The sequence below is a fragment of the Leucoraja erinacea genome, chromosome 1, assembly GCF_028641065.1.
Source record: "Leucoraja erinacea ecotype New England chromosome 1, Leri_hhj_1, whole genome shotgun sequence".
Lineage (NCBI taxonomy): Eukaryota > Metazoa > Chordata > Chondrichthyes > Rajiformes > Rajidae > Leucoraja > Leucoraja erinaceus.
In genome coordinates this window covers 52,790,900-52,806,474 of record NC_073377.1, presented here as the reverse complement: position 1 = coordinate 52,806,474, position 15,575 = coordinate 52,790,900, and the positions used below count along the sequence as shown (strand labels likewise).

Genomic DNA, 15,575 nt, shown 5'->3' with positions numbered 1-15,575 from the left:
AAAACAATCTCATTTTCTCTCTGGCTCTTTTGCCAAGTATCCATGAACCCATTTACACCAGAAATTGTTAAGTCAAATCAAGAATATTTTATTGACATATGTCCTAGATAGAACAATGAAATTCTTACTTGCAACAGCACAACAGAATGTAAACATTGAGAAAAAAAAGTTCAGTGTTTGGATCTTATAGAAATATATAACATTCTTAATGGACAGGCTAGATGCAGGAAAAATGTTCCCGGTGTTGGGGGAGACCAGAACCAGGGGTCACAGTTTCAGAAAAAGGGATAAGCCATTTAGGATTGAGATGAGGAAAAATTGTCTCACCCAGAGAATTGTGAATCTGTGGCATTCTCTGCCACAGAAGGCAGTAGAGGCCAATTCACTAAATGTAATCAAGAGAAAGTTAGATATAGCTCTTAGGGCTAATGGAATAAAAGGATATGGGGAAAAAGCAGGAACGGGGTAATGATTTTGGATGATCAGCCATAATCATATTGAATGGTGGTGCTGGCTCGAAGAGCCGAATGGTCTACTCCCACACCTATTGTCTATGTTTCTATGTATATATACATAGAAACATAGACATAGAAAGAAACATAGAAAATAAGTGCAGGAGTAGGCCATTCGACCCTTCGAGCCTGCACCACCATTCAATATGATCATGGCTGATCATCCAACTAGTATCCTGTCTTCCTCCATACCCCCTGATCCCTTTATCCACAAGGGCTACATCTAACTCCCTCTTAAATATAGCCAATGAACTGGCCTCAACTACCTTCTGTGGCAGAGAATTCCACAGATTCACCACTCTCTGTGTGAAAAATGTTTTTCTCATCTCAGTCCTAAAAGACTTCCCCCTTATCCTTAAACTGTGACCCCTTGTTCTGGACTTCCCCAACATCGGGAACAATCTTCCTGCATCTAGCTTGTCCAACGCCTTAAGAATTTTGTAAGTTTCTATAAGATCCCCTCTCAATCTTCTAAATTCTAGCGAGTACAAGCCAAGTCTATCCAGTCTTTCCTCATATGAAAGTCCTGACATCCCAGGAATCAGTCCTGACATCCCAGGAATCAGTCTGGTGAACCTACTCTGTACATTAGCTACCCTCCAATCCTCAGGAACTATTCCAGAATCTAAAGAGTTTTGAAAAATTATCACTAAAGCATCCACTATTTCTGGGGCTACTTCCTTATGTACTCTGGGATGCAGCCTATCTGGCCCTGGGGATTTATCGGCCTTTAATCCATCCAATTTACCTAACACCACTTCCCAGCTAACCTGGATTTCACTCAGTTCCTCCATCTCATTTGACCCCCGGTCCCCTGCTATTTCCGGCAGATTATTTATGTCTTCCTTAGTGAAGATATCAACAAAGTAGTTATTCAATTGGTCTGCCATGTCCTTGTTCCCATGACCAATTCACCTGTGATATGAAGACCTTTTGGAGTCAATAATATCAAAGAAAAATTTAGCAATAAAAATTGGTATCATCTGAAATAAATACAAATATTTATGTAAGATAAACATTTTAATAGCATTGATTCGGCCGATTAAAGATAAGGACATTGGTGACCATTTAGTAAACTGTTGTTTGTTATGGTCAATTAGAGACGTAAAATTAGCTTTAAATAAATCATTGTGTTTCAGATTTAGATTCAGATTCAGATTCAATTTTAATTGTCATTGTCAGTGTACAGTACAGAGACAACGAAATGCATTTAGCATCTCCCTGGAAGAGCGACATAGCAAATGATTTGAATAAATAATAATAAGTGTCCATAATTCAGTCACCGAGGTACGTTGTTGAGAGTGACAGCCGCCAGGAAGAAGCTGTTCCTCGACCTGCTGGTTCGGCAACGGAGAGACCTGTAGCGCCTCCCGGATGGTAGGAGGGTAAACAGTCCATGGTTGGGGTGAGAGCAGTCCTTGGCGATGCTGAGCGCCCTCCACAGACAGTGTTTCTTGGTAATCTTAATACCTAAATAAGTAAAACATTCGGTAGTCAATCTAAATGGAAACTGTCCATAATTCGAAACTAGATTGTTGAATGGAAAAAGCTCACTCTTACTAACATTTAGTTTATAACCAGAAAAACTACTAAATTGATTAAGTAATGCTACTATTGCCGGAATAGATTTCTCAGGGTTAGAAATGAATAATAACAGATCATCTGCATAAAGCCATTTTATTGTCACTATACACATGTAAAGAGAGAGCTTATATGTCTTATTCCCACGGACAATACCAAAAATATTGGGGATTCTCTAATAGCGGTGGCCCAAGGTTCCAAAGCGATATCAAACAGTAAAGGACTTAAAGGACAGCCCTGCCTAGTACCTCGAAAGAGCCTGAAAAAAGAGGATCTCTGATTATTGGTAAGTACAGAAGCCTGAGGTATATGATATATCAGCTTGATCCACGAAATAAATTTTGGGCCAGTCCTACATTTTTCAAGTGTATTGAATAAGTATTCCCATTGTACTCTATTAAGTGCCTTCTCGGCATCGTGAAATGACACATTCTGGAGTTTTATTTGACGCTGTATATACAATATTCATTAATCTCCTAACGTTAAAGTATGAGTAACGATTTTTAATAAAACCTGCCTGATCTTCAGAACTAATTTGTGGTCAAATATTTTCCAATCTCATAGCTAATATTTTGGAAAGAATTTTAGAATCTATGTTTAACAGTGATATAGGTCTATATGATGTCACTTCAGTAGGGTTTTTATCTTTTTTAAGAATTAAAGAAATAGATGCTTCATAAAAGGTTTGTGGTAATCTATTCATTAAAAAGGCTTCTTTAAAAACCTTGCATAGTCAGGGAGACAATAAACTTGAGAAATACTAAAAAATCTACTGTAAACCCATCTAAACCGGGAGCTTTACCAGAATTCATCAAGAGGATTGCCTTCTGTATATCTTCCTCCGTGATGGGTTCGTCTAACAACAGAGACTCATTATGTAATAAATTTGGCAAGCTCAACACCAGTAATCACCAAAAATCTACCATATGGATCAGAAATTGTTTCATAATGAAAACGGAATTGAGGAGTCAATAAAAATAGAGACTCCTTTCACCTTAGCCTGTGAATTTGAATGAAACTGCTGTCCTCTCCAAAACTTGAAAAATAATTGATTGTCATCTTGCCTTACATGAGTTTCCTGAACAAAGATAATCTGAGCATTTAGTCTACGAAGAACTTTAAAAAATGTTTCCTCTTAATGGGATGGTTCAAGCCATTCACATTCCATGAAAGGAAGTTAGTAACTTTATCCATATTGTTTGTAAAAATCATGTGGAATGTAAAGGGTTAATTTCTTTTTTAATTTTAATTTTTTTTTAATTTATATTTTTATTAGAAGCAGTGTCCAAAAGTATAAACCATGGCATATGACATAATACTTTTATTGTACAGCTTCATTTTTCATTTTAGCAAAGATGAAATAGAAAAAGATAAGAAGTGCAAGAAAGAAAGAGAATGAAAGAGAAAGTGAATGTGTAAGAATAGAACCCGTAAACTACCAAATGAGTGTAGTCGAAGAGTGAGTCAGTAAAAGAAATAGGGAAAACGTAAAGAAATTAAAAGACAAAAACGGAAAAAAAAGTGTTGATATACCTGCTTCATTTCTCTCCCCACCCATCACCCAGTCCGTAAATCAGTTTAATTCCAAAGCTGTGTTGCACCATACTATCCTTGTAATGAATCAATTAAAGGAATCTTTGAAAATTGCTCTGATTTTCCTGCTGAGACAAGTCTTCAAGATGTAGCATCTCAGACATGTTTGTAATCCACATTTTAAAAGTAGGGCAGATGTATTTTTCCAACATTTATGCCGTTATCAGGCCATAATTAACAAAACGTCTTTGAAATATTGATAGCTCAGGGCAGGCTTCTGCTGTTCCGAAAATAATCAGTTCCGTATGGGGGTCCAGTTTTGTTTTTAATGTTTTTGAGAAAATTTCGAAGATTCCTTTCCAAAAGAAATGTAGCTTTATGCAAGAGGCAAACGAGTGTGTTATAGTTGCTTCTTGAAGGAGACATTTGTCACAAATAGGAGATACATTTGAAAAAATCTTATTCAGTTTAGTCTTTGAGTAGTAGAGTCTGTGCAGTATTTTGAATTGGATTAAAATGTGTCTAACATTAATTGAACAATTATGTATATATAAGAGATATTTTTCCCATGTCTTTTGAAATTTTTAAGCCTAATTCCTCTTCCCATTCTCTTCTACTTGCGTCTTACCATGGAATTTCTATATTTAGAAGGGTATTATACAAGTATGATGTTAGATTATTTGACTCTGAGTTTCTATTCATACATTCGTCTAGTATATCTGGCAGCAGAGTTTGATAATCATGGGTATATGTTTTCAAATAATCTCGAATTTGAAGATATCTAAAATATTGATTACCTTTCAGACTGTATTTCGACTGTAATTTCTGAAATGACAGGAGATTTCCCATCTTGTACAGATCTTCATACTTTTTAATTCCTAGTCTTTCCCAACAAGTAAATGTTTTATTGATAATAGATGGCTTAAACGACGGGTTATTATCTATTGGTGAAAGAAGAGATACATTTCTTAGTTTAAAAGTTGATTTTACTTGTCTCCAGATTCGTAAAGTGCTGTGAATAATCGGATTTTTCGCATATATTGTGTTCTTCAACTTTATTGGGGAGAGAAGAATCTTGCCTATATTAAAAGGCGAGCAATCCTCTCTCTCCATTATTAACCAGTCTACATGTTGGCATGTGTTATCCAGCCAGTAAATTACATTTTTAATATTTGTTGCTCAATAGTAGTATAAGAAATTGGGGAGCGCCAATCCGCCCATTTCTTTGGGTTTACATAGATGTCATTTATGAATTCTACGTGATTTATAATCCCAGATAAAGTTTGTAATCAGAGAATCAAGATTTAAAAAAAAAATTTAGGTAGGTATATCGGTATTGATTGAAATAAATAGAGAATTTGTGGGAGGAAAATCATTTTTATGGCAATTATTCTGCCTATTAGAGACATCGGAAGTGTTTTCCAGAATTGAATAAGAGCGTTTAATTTAGTAACTAAAGGTGGGAAGTTTGCATTGAATAAAGAAGTATATTTTCTGGTTACTTGATCACCCAGATATTTAAATTTTTCTGTAGCAATTCTGAAAGGGAATTTTAAAAAGCTCTTGAGGTTTTATTGCCATAATTTCACTTTTGTTCCAGTTTATTCTATATCCTGAGAAGGAACCAAATTCCTCTATAAGATTTAATATATTTGGAATACTAACTTGAGAATTGGTGATATATAATAATACATCATCTGCATATAATGATATTTTATTATTGGAGTGTTTAGTATTATAGCCGTGAATGTTCGGATGTACTCTTATACTTTCCGCAAAGGGTTCAATCCCAGGGGCAAATAACAGGGGTGATTATGCACATCCTTGTCTATTGCCCCTGGATATAGTATATCATAATAGTTCATGATACTGGAAGAAGAAAAATCTAGGGCGGAGCCAGAAGTGATGACATTTCAGACATTTTTGTTGCTCAGATTCTGCACAGATGAAAAAAACTAAGTTAAAGGCAAAAGACCCCCCCCCCCCCCCACCCATGCAAAGCCCGAAACTGACCAGTAGACAGTCAGTACGCTACCTAGTCTATTGTCTATTGCCTGCATTTAGCCAATATCCCTCTAAACCTGTCCTTTTCATGTACCTGTCTAAATGTTTTTTAATGCGGTTGTAAGATCAATAACATTCCATTGGAATGGAAGCAAAGAATATTTCAACACTAGAATATTTTAAGTTGCAGAATAGGGGAAGAAGCAATGAAAATGAAGGGAATGTCTCGTGTAGGGCAGAGAAAAAGTGACACCAGATGACACAGATGATATTTTTGCTCTCTAAGAGAGGGCAATGAAGGTGTCTTGATCAGTCTAGAGATGTCAATAGAAGGAGATAAATGAAAATTGTGATGACAAAAATAATCAATGCTAGAACTGGGCAATGCAGAACTGAGTCAATGCTGGAATTTAGTTTAGTTTAGAGATACAGTGTGGAAAGAGGCCCTACGGCCCACAGAGTCCATGCCGATCTACGATTCCCACACACGAACACTATCCTACACACACTAGGGACAATTTACAATTTTACTGGAGCCAATTAGCTTACAAACCTGTAAGTCTGGAGTGTGGGAGGAAACTGGAGCACCTGGAGAAAACCCATGCAGGTTATGAGGAGAACGTACAAACTTCTTACAGACAGCACCCATAGGTAGGATCGAACCCGGCTCTCTGGCGCTATAAGGCAGCAACTCTACCAATGTGCAGCTGACATATAAGGAAATGCTGGAAATGTTCACAGGTTCACATCTATATAAAAAAAAATAGACTTAACATTACCAGTTGAACTCATATCAGAACTGTGTTAACATTACCCGTTGAACTTGCATTCATTTCTGTCACACGTGAGAAAGGCTAGTTATCTGAAATTGTTGAAATCAATAGAGCCATGAGTAGTGGAACATACCTGTAGGGTGGATGGTGCTGTATTCCAACCTTATTTTGGATTTATTTGAACCGTATTAGAAGCCAAAAATAGAGATGTCAGAAGAGGATGAAGAATTAAAGAATGAGGCAACTGGAAACTCATGGCATCCCTTGCAGACTCAATGGAGGTGTTCTGCAATATAATAATCTAATCTGTGAGGAAACCACATTGTGTGTGTCAAATGAATTGCATTAAGCTGAAAGTAAGAATCAGAGTTATGAGGGAATGTCCCATTGGAATTTAAAAGGGGGAAGAGAAGATATGCCTGGTTGTGGCACCACATTGAAGATGGTGAAAATTGTAAACATGTCCATCAAATATGAAAGCTGGTAGGATACAAGATAAGGACAGGAAAATCTTGCTTTGGATAAGAGGAGCAGAGTAATTGAAGCAGCATTGGAAACAGAACCGATGTGGATGAGAGGCTGTTAAGTGTGGTGGAGGGGAAACCACAATTAAAGCAAAGGGTAGATATCTCAGAAGCACAGGTGAGGAGGGTGTCATTTTCAGAACCAGCGATTGAGCCAGGGAAGTGGGAAGAACGGAATGAAGTATTTGCCGGAAATAGTACTGAACAAACTGCAGCCAAGATTGACGGGGACTTGGAATGAACGTTGATCATTAGCTCGCCCCCTGAGATGGAGAAATGGGAAGAGATGAAAAGGAAGAGTTGGATATGGACCATGTAAAAGTGAGATCAAGATGAAAATGAGCAGAAAAGATGATGAAACTTTCAAGTGTTGTACACAAGCAGGTAACAACATCAACATAATAGCTGGAAACTGTCCAGGTATTAGTATGAGGCATAGTCCACTGCCCCCTCCACTGGTGTCCATCCCATCTCCCCCCACTTACTTTTCCAGTCTCACAGTTTGAGCGCTTTCATTATCTTTCTTTCTCAGCAATCTCCGCCTATTTACATCTTTAGTTTAGTTTAATTTATTGCCACAAAGTACAGTGAAAAGATTTTTGTTGCCCTCTATCCAGTCAGCAGAAAGACTATACATGATTACAATAGATCCGTCCACAGTGTACTGATACAGGATCATCTCTGGACTGATTAGCTTTGTTTGCACCATCCTCTCCTACATGGCAACATTATAAAGTAGCAATGTTACAAAATTTTGAGATTTAAAAAAATCAAGTCTGCAATTTATCCCATAAGATAAAGCACAAAGATAAGTTTAATTTGACACCTAATTCACTTTCATATCTTCAGTATTAAAAAAGTTATGGCCATTTTCATACTCAGAAATTAGCATCTTGTTCCCTATTGATTTTCCATTGAATTAACACAAAAGCTGTGATCGAGGACAGTGAAATGGCCACAACTTTCTTAAAAATTAAGAGAACTGGAAGAAATTTTCAGTTAAAACATGATTTAAAAATCTCATTTACATTAATTTATAGGCCAAATGGAAGGAATTTAGTGTTCAATTGCTGTAAATTAATGGCCATTTAAATCAGCTTTTGAGTGGGATCCTGTGGAACTCTGTGGCATGCGCTGGTTTGGAACGTTCTCATTGCGGTAGATTTGTACCCCATATGCCCAGAAAAATACTGCGGGATTTATTGGAGCCCCAAAATTAGCTACTCGCAACATAAAACTTTGTATAAATGGATCGTAAGAAGCCCTTTTTAATGTAAAAATAAACAACCTACCTTCCGTTGTCCCCTGTATGAAATCCGTCCCGTTGTCGGCGGTCGCGGGTTTAGAGGATAATTTTTAACCTACTATAACAATTAAATTAACCAATTAAGTTTAAAAATAGCTCCAGCGAAAGAATCTCCCAGCGATTTTTCGTCAGCAACTAAGTAGGCTGAACAACCTTGATTTGAATAGCCTAGGGAAAATCGCGTTTTAAACCCGCCCCCCTCTCAATGGCACCAAAATCACGCACACGGGCTGGGACAGATCTGCAGCCCTGCTGAAGGTAGGTTTTACAACATACCTATATAAAAGGCCTCGCAGGGCCGGTCACACTTCGATCACCGGAACCGTATGGAGTTGTGCGGAGCTGGTCCCGACATCGCGCGGGGCTCTGAAAAACTGACTGTGTTCAAAAATTCCGCGTGGCAACGGCCTGCCGGCCTGCAGCCACCTAGATGCCATACGCATCGCCTTGACGGGTGTGCACAGTGTCTCAACGGTGTACGCAGCGTCTTGATGCTGTACGTCATGGCGAACTTCGCTCGAACTTCACGTCACTCACGTGACCTCCGCGCGGCCCCCACTTCCGGTTTGGTCATGCTCGCCGCATGCAGGCGCATGCTGATGGGACCGGCCCTGTACGGGGATCACTTAACCTCCGCGCGGCCCACGCTTCCGGTTTGGTCGCGCTTGCCGCATGCAGGTCTCGCTTGCTGCATGCAATATTCAGTCCTACTTTGTCTCCAGCCATTTCCCGCCTCTGCGATTTATACATATCATACGATCATTGGCCTGAAATACAAACTGTTTGACCTATTGAGCATTTCCTTCATGATCTGCTTTTATTTCAAGTTTACAACACTTGCAGTACTTTCTTTGCTGTGTCCTTGATGTTACATTATAGAAACACATAAATATTAGGAGGTCTCCTTTAGTGGGAGTTTCATCAGTTTAATTTCACTCAGAGGAGAGCCCCTGCAATTGTGATGGTTGTTGCCTTTGTGTTACCGAGAAAGCCAGGAACAAAAATGAGTAGAACTATTAGAACAGAAATTGGAGATGTTAACCCAAAATAGAATTTGATGTAACTTTGCATCAACAAAAATTTGCAACTAGGCATTTCATTACATTAAAAACAGAAAGTACTCGATGCTCTGCAAGTCAGGAGCCTTCTCATAATTGGGAGTTAGCCTAGTTTGCAGAGAGTGGAGGGGGGATGGGTAGAACAATGGGCATATCTGACAAGATTGAACCAAATGTGTCACTACAGCAGTGGACGAAGCAGATAAAATCAGATTACATTTCTTTGTGTAATGTGTTGTTAATATCATGATTGTCCAACCCCTTTTACCTGATTCTACCTGACACTTCTGAAGACGGAAGAAGGGTCCCGACCCAAAACGTCACCTATCCATGTTCTCCGGAGATGCTGCCTGACCTGCTGAGTTACTCCAATACTTTGTGTCTTTTTTCCCATCTATCACTTGTCTGGCTTTGTCCCGCCCCCACCATTCTGCTACCTTTCTCCCCCCTTCTACAATCAGTCTGAAGAAATTTCTTGACCCGAACAGTTGTCTACCATTCAGAGATGCTGCTTGACCTGCTGAGTTACTCCAGCACTTTTTGTCTTTTCAAGCCCGTGAGGCTTATCTAGTAGGCCAGACTAAACAAACAGAAAAAGCAAATCTAGGCCAAAGTTATGACAGGCAGAAATATCCGGTTCCATACAGACAGAAAGAAAGAGCGATTTACCTAATGTTGTTAAAATCAATATTGGGCCTAAAATATATATATAAATAGAAGATGAAATATGTTCCTTGTGTTGGGCCTCATCTTCCACTTGGATATAGGACAGAGGCCATAAATAAAAAGGTCAGAGGGGGTAGGAAGGAACTGCAGATGCTGGTTTAAACTAAAGATAGACACAAAAGGCAGGAGTGACACAGGCGGCATCTATTGAGAGAAGGAATGGGTGACGTTTCGGGTCGAGGGATGCTGCCTGTCCCACTAAAGGTGAGAGTGGGAGTGGATTGGTGAATTAAAGTGGCAGGCAACAGAAAGCTCAGGGTCTCTTCTTCAGACTGAACACGGACAATCTGAGAAGTGTTCACCCAATCTGTGTTTGGTTTCTCCAATGTAGAGGAGACCACAGTGTGGCTACAATTGCAGCTCACTAAAATAGAAGAAGTGCAAGTGAATTGCTGCTTCATCTTGTAGCGCCATTTGGACCCCTGGATGATGCAAGGTAAGGGGTAAAATGACAGGTGTTGCAATTCCTGCGGTTATTTTGGAGCTTGCTGTCAGGGCAGAGAGTGATGATTGGTGGGAATGGAAGAGCAGACCATGGAATTGGACAGGAACTGATCCCTTTGAATTTCTGAAAGGTGAGGGTTGGGGAATATGTGTCTAGTGGTGGAATCTCGTTGGATCTGCTGGAAATAGTGAAGGGCAATCCATTGAATGTAGAAGCTGATGGGGTGGAAGGTAAGGACCAGGGAAACATTGTTCTTGCTCTGTCTGGAAGGCGAGGGGGTAAGTGCAATGGTACAAGAGATAGATTAGATATGGTCAAGGACTCTGTCCACTATGGTGGAGGGGAAGACACATTTCAAGATATTCTATTTAATTACATTTTCAGAATAGATACAAGCCTATCTTTATTTGACTGGGTCAGGCTTTATTTACTATAATGTGTTGAGCAAACAAGAGAGGAATAATAGGGTTAGTGGTATAGATTCTGAATTGTTTGAAATATGAGTGGATTTAATAATAGAAAAAAAAATCAGATATTAAAAGTATTAAGAGAAATGGAAAGGTATTTTGAGCATTATTTTCAAGCAGATTATGCAGCTGGGCTGAGCCAGCTAGACTTGTTCCATAAAGTGCAGTGATTGGTTGGGACCTTCGCTGAGATTTAACATTTCTAGGCAAGCATGTATGAGCATGAAGCTCAGAGTTGAAAGCAACACAGAGATTTGACTGAGTCTGACTTCTAGCTTGTTTACTCTCCTTTAGTTTTCAGTGCAGTACCATCGCTTTGAATTTCCTGTTCAGAATCAATTGTTGGTAGCAGCTATCTACAGCAGAAACTGTAAGTTATTATTTTTTTGAGGAATGTTTTACTTAGATGTCAATAAATTAATTTAACATACACTGCCTACGTTGGGAATGCCTGAAAGCTTATACCTTTTATGGATGTAAAAGCTATGATGATTCATTTCTACACTGATTTTTTTTACAATATCACAGCCTAAAGATAGTTCTGAAATATATTTTCATTTTATTTGTAAAAAGATAGAATAATCTAAATATTCTTCAATACTATCAAATAGAATCTATTAATATGGTAATTAGATTCAAAACATAATTTACAGTCTGCAATACATCAAAACATTTTATGATGATTTACTTTGAAATGTTAATTCTTGTAATCTTAAACTTATTCGCATAAACCATATGAATGGTTTGGTTGTACATTTCTGGAATTCTCTGAAAACACAATATTGCTCAGTACGCTGAAAGAGTTCACATTTAATTTGTGGACTTGGCATAAAATTAATTAATTACAATGTTAAAATATTTATCATTACAAAGAAGCAAGGCAGTAATGTCCACAGGCATTTGTTTTTTACTCATTTTTTGGGGGAAGGTGATGTTTGCTCATTAAAATTCATTCCCTATATATTGCTCTAGTTTATGAGCTTTTGAGAATATCACTGTGCTGTTTATTCTGTTTGTTTACTCGTTTGCATGGCCAAGGTTTCAATTGTCCAAAAACTACCAGCTGCTGATCCTGGAACTCTAAAATATAAAATGAGAATGCTGAAAATACTCAACAAATCAGACAGTATCTGTGGAGAGAGAAACAGAACTAATGCCAAGTAGTTTCTTTCATCTGATTTTTCCCTACAAATGAGGCCAGTCCTGCTGAGTATTTTTCACATTCTCTTTCTTTCTTGCAGATATCCAGCATCTACTGTGATTCATGCCTTGCAAATCCAGCATTGTTTTTGCTTGCTCCCGCCTTCATTCATCACATTCTGTTTGCATCTCCGTCATGAATACGCCTGCCTCTCCCTCTTTCAACTCGTATCCCCAGGATTTGCGTAATTCAGTCTCTCTTGTTAACCACCCTATCAAAGATGTTTTGGTTGCTTTCCCCACCCTTCTCCCTTGTCTGCAACTTAAGACATGTTTGACGTTTACATTTTTTCAATTCTGATATAAGGTCATCAACCCAAATTGCAAACGTTGTTTCCTCCTCCACAGGTCATGTGTGAGTTGTCAAGCATTTGCAGCTCTTTGTGTTTTCATTTAAAGCTTCAGTTGTATTCATTGGACAGCCTGCAAGTAGTTGTAGATAATGAGAAAACCAGTAATTGTCTTTGGCAATAAATGATACATGCGTATTCAGCATGACAAAAGCTTCAGTATTTTTCACAGTTACCTCAGAGAATAAAGAAAACTGTGAATAGAAATGTGTTGCAAATATTATTATATAAAGTCGGTCAGTTCAGCTTGAACCTTACAAAGCCATCTGAACGTTTTATGAAAGGGCACAAAAAAGTTGAATAACAGCATCTTTGACATAACAATATTGGTTTAAATTCAGCAATGTGAGCCACTTTATTCAATAACAAATATTTTATAGTTGACAATCAGGAATATGAACAAAACTTGCTGGAAATACTCAGGTTAACCTGCAATTGGCTGAGAATTATTAATTGGTTATGGTGGCTGATGGAATGGAGGATGTGGACTCATTACCTTGAGTCATGGGATCTAATGCCCTGTACCCAAGTACCTTTGAGTGATAGGGACATAGAACTGTACAGCACAGAAACGGGCAGTTCAGCCCATTATGTCTATGCCAATCTTTTTGTGTCATGCACAGACTTAATAATCATCTCCTCTACATTCAGAGTTGTTAATATCCATGAACCAGGGGCCACAGTTTAAGAAAAAGGGGTAAGCCATTTAGAAAGGAGAAGAGATTTTCTATGTTTCTATGTTTCTACGTAAGAGGAAACACCTTTTCACACAGAGAGTTGTGTGTCTATGGAATTCTCTGCCTCAGAGGGTAGTGGAGGCCGGTTCTCTGGAAACTTTCAGGAGAGAGCTAGATAATAATAGGACTCTTAAAGATAGCGGAGTCAGGGGATATGGGTAGAAGGCAGGAACGGGGTACTGATTGTGGATGATCAGCTATGATCACATTGAATGGCGGTGCTGGTTCGAAGGGCTGAATGGCCTACTCCTGCACCTATTGTCTATTGACACTCAATAAAGGTCACAGCAGTGATCTTTGTGTCACACCACTGATATCCAAACATTAAAGCATCCTTGCACCACCACACTCTGTCTCCTTTCACCAAGCCAGTTTTGGATCTAATTAGCCAGCTTGCCTTGGATGCCATATTCTAACTTGTCTTGACCAGATTGCTATGCATGACCTTGCCAACTTCCTTAATAAAGTTGTACGGTCATTGCTGTCTTTCTTGCCTTCATCAATTGTCCTAGTTATCTACTAACAAGTTGAATCAAATTAGTGAGGCCGGACCTTTTTGCACAAAGAAATGCTGATGTGCCCTGCTCAGCCCCTGCTTTTCCAAATATGTATAAATCCTATCCCTTATGATTTTCTCCAATATTTCCCTGCCACTGATGTAAGGCTCACTGCCCTGTAGTTACCCCATTTATTCTTGCTACCCTTCTGAAGTAGAAACATAGAAACATAGAAAATAAGTGCAGGAGTAGGCCATTCGGTCCTTCGAGCCTGCACAGCCATTCAATATGATCATGGCTGATCATCCAACTCAGTATCCTGTACCTGCCTTCTCTCCATACCCCCTGATCCCTTTAGCCACAAGGGCCACATCTAACTCCCTCTTAAATATAGCCAATGAACTGGCCTCAACTACCTTCTGTGGCAGAGAATTCCACAGATTTACCACTCTCTGTGTGAAAAATATTTTCCTCATCTCAGTCCTAAAATATTTCCCCCTTATCCTTAAACTGTGACCCCTTGTTCTGGACTTCCCCAACATCGGGAACTATCTTCCTGCATCCTAGCCTGTCCAACCCCCTAAGAATTTAGTAAGTTTCTATAAGATCCCCCCTCAATCTCCTAAGTAAAGGGATATAGAAACATAGAAACATGGAAATTAGGTGCAGGAGTAGGCCATTCGGCCCTTCGAGCCTGCACCGCCATTCAATATGATCATGGCTGATCATCCAACTCAGTATCCCGTACCTGCCTTCTCCCTTAGCCACAAGGGCCACATCTAACTCCCTCTTAAATATAGCCAATGAACTGGCCTCAACTACCCTCTGTGGCAGAGAGTACCAGAGATTCACCACTCTCTGTGTGAAAAAAGATCTTCTCATCTCGGTTTTAAAGGATTTCCCCCTTATCCTTAAGCTGTGACCCCTTGCCCTGGACTTCCCCAACATCGGGAACAATCTTCCTGCATCTAGCCTGTCCAACCCCTTAAGAATTTTGTAAGTTTCTATAAGATCCCCCCTCAATCTCCTAAATTCTAGAGAGTATAAACCAAGTCTGTCTAGTCTTTCTTCATAAGACAGTCCTGACATCCCAGGAATCAGTCTGGTGAACCTTCTCTGCACTCCCTCTATGGCAATAATGTCCTTCCTCAGATTTGGACATTGTCTATTTTTTGCTTACTAATAGCATTTGGAAAGGCAGGGGTTGATTAGCGACAATTGGTATGGTTTTGTGTCTCACACATTTGATTGAGCTTTTTGTAGAAGTAACCAACAAAGTTGCTGATGACAGGGCCATAATGCAGTCTATAGGAACCACAGCAAAGGTTTTATTAATAGTTCACATGGTGGGTGGCTCTGGAAGGTTAGGTAGCATGGGATCCACGGAGACCTAGCTAACTGGATCACCAACGGTGATGAAACAAACTACAGAGCGGAGGTGCAGGACCTGGCGGACTGGTGCTCAGTTAACAACTTGTCACTAAACACCTCCAAGACCAAGGAGCTGATTATCGACTTCAGGAGGTCGCAGAAGGGGGAATACGCCCCAATCTCCATCTACGGGGACAGTGTGGAGAGAGTGTCCAGCTTTAAGTTTCTGGGCACTCACATCTCAGTGGACCTCACATGGTCCATCAACACCGCTGCGCTGGTCAAAAAGGCACAGCAACGACTGTTCTTTCTGAGAACATTGAAAAGGACTGGTCTGCCCCAACAGCTGCTGGCAACCTTCTACCGCTGCACGACAGAGAGCATATTAACGTATGGCATCTCTGTGTGGTATCTCAGCTGCACGGAGGCGGAGAGGAGAGCTCTTCACCGTGTCGTCCACAGGGCACAGAAAGATCATTGGGACACAGCTA

General features: G+C 39.5%; 1 protein-coding gene across 1 annotated transcript in view; it reads left to right on the top strand.

Annotated features, from left to right (window-relative positions):
• Window positions 1-11,063: 11,063 nt before the first annotated feature.
• Window positions 11,064-15,575, top strand: part of LOC129696663 (cAMP-specific 3',5'-cyclic phosphodiesterase 4D) — a 221,791-nt gene continuing 217,279 nt past the window's right edge. Inside the window, exon 1 of the mRNA XM_055634762.1 lies at window positions 11,064-11,299. The gene's annotated coding sequence lies outside the window, so the exon portion shown is untranslated. The remainder of the gene's footprint in view (window positions 11,300-15,575) is intronic.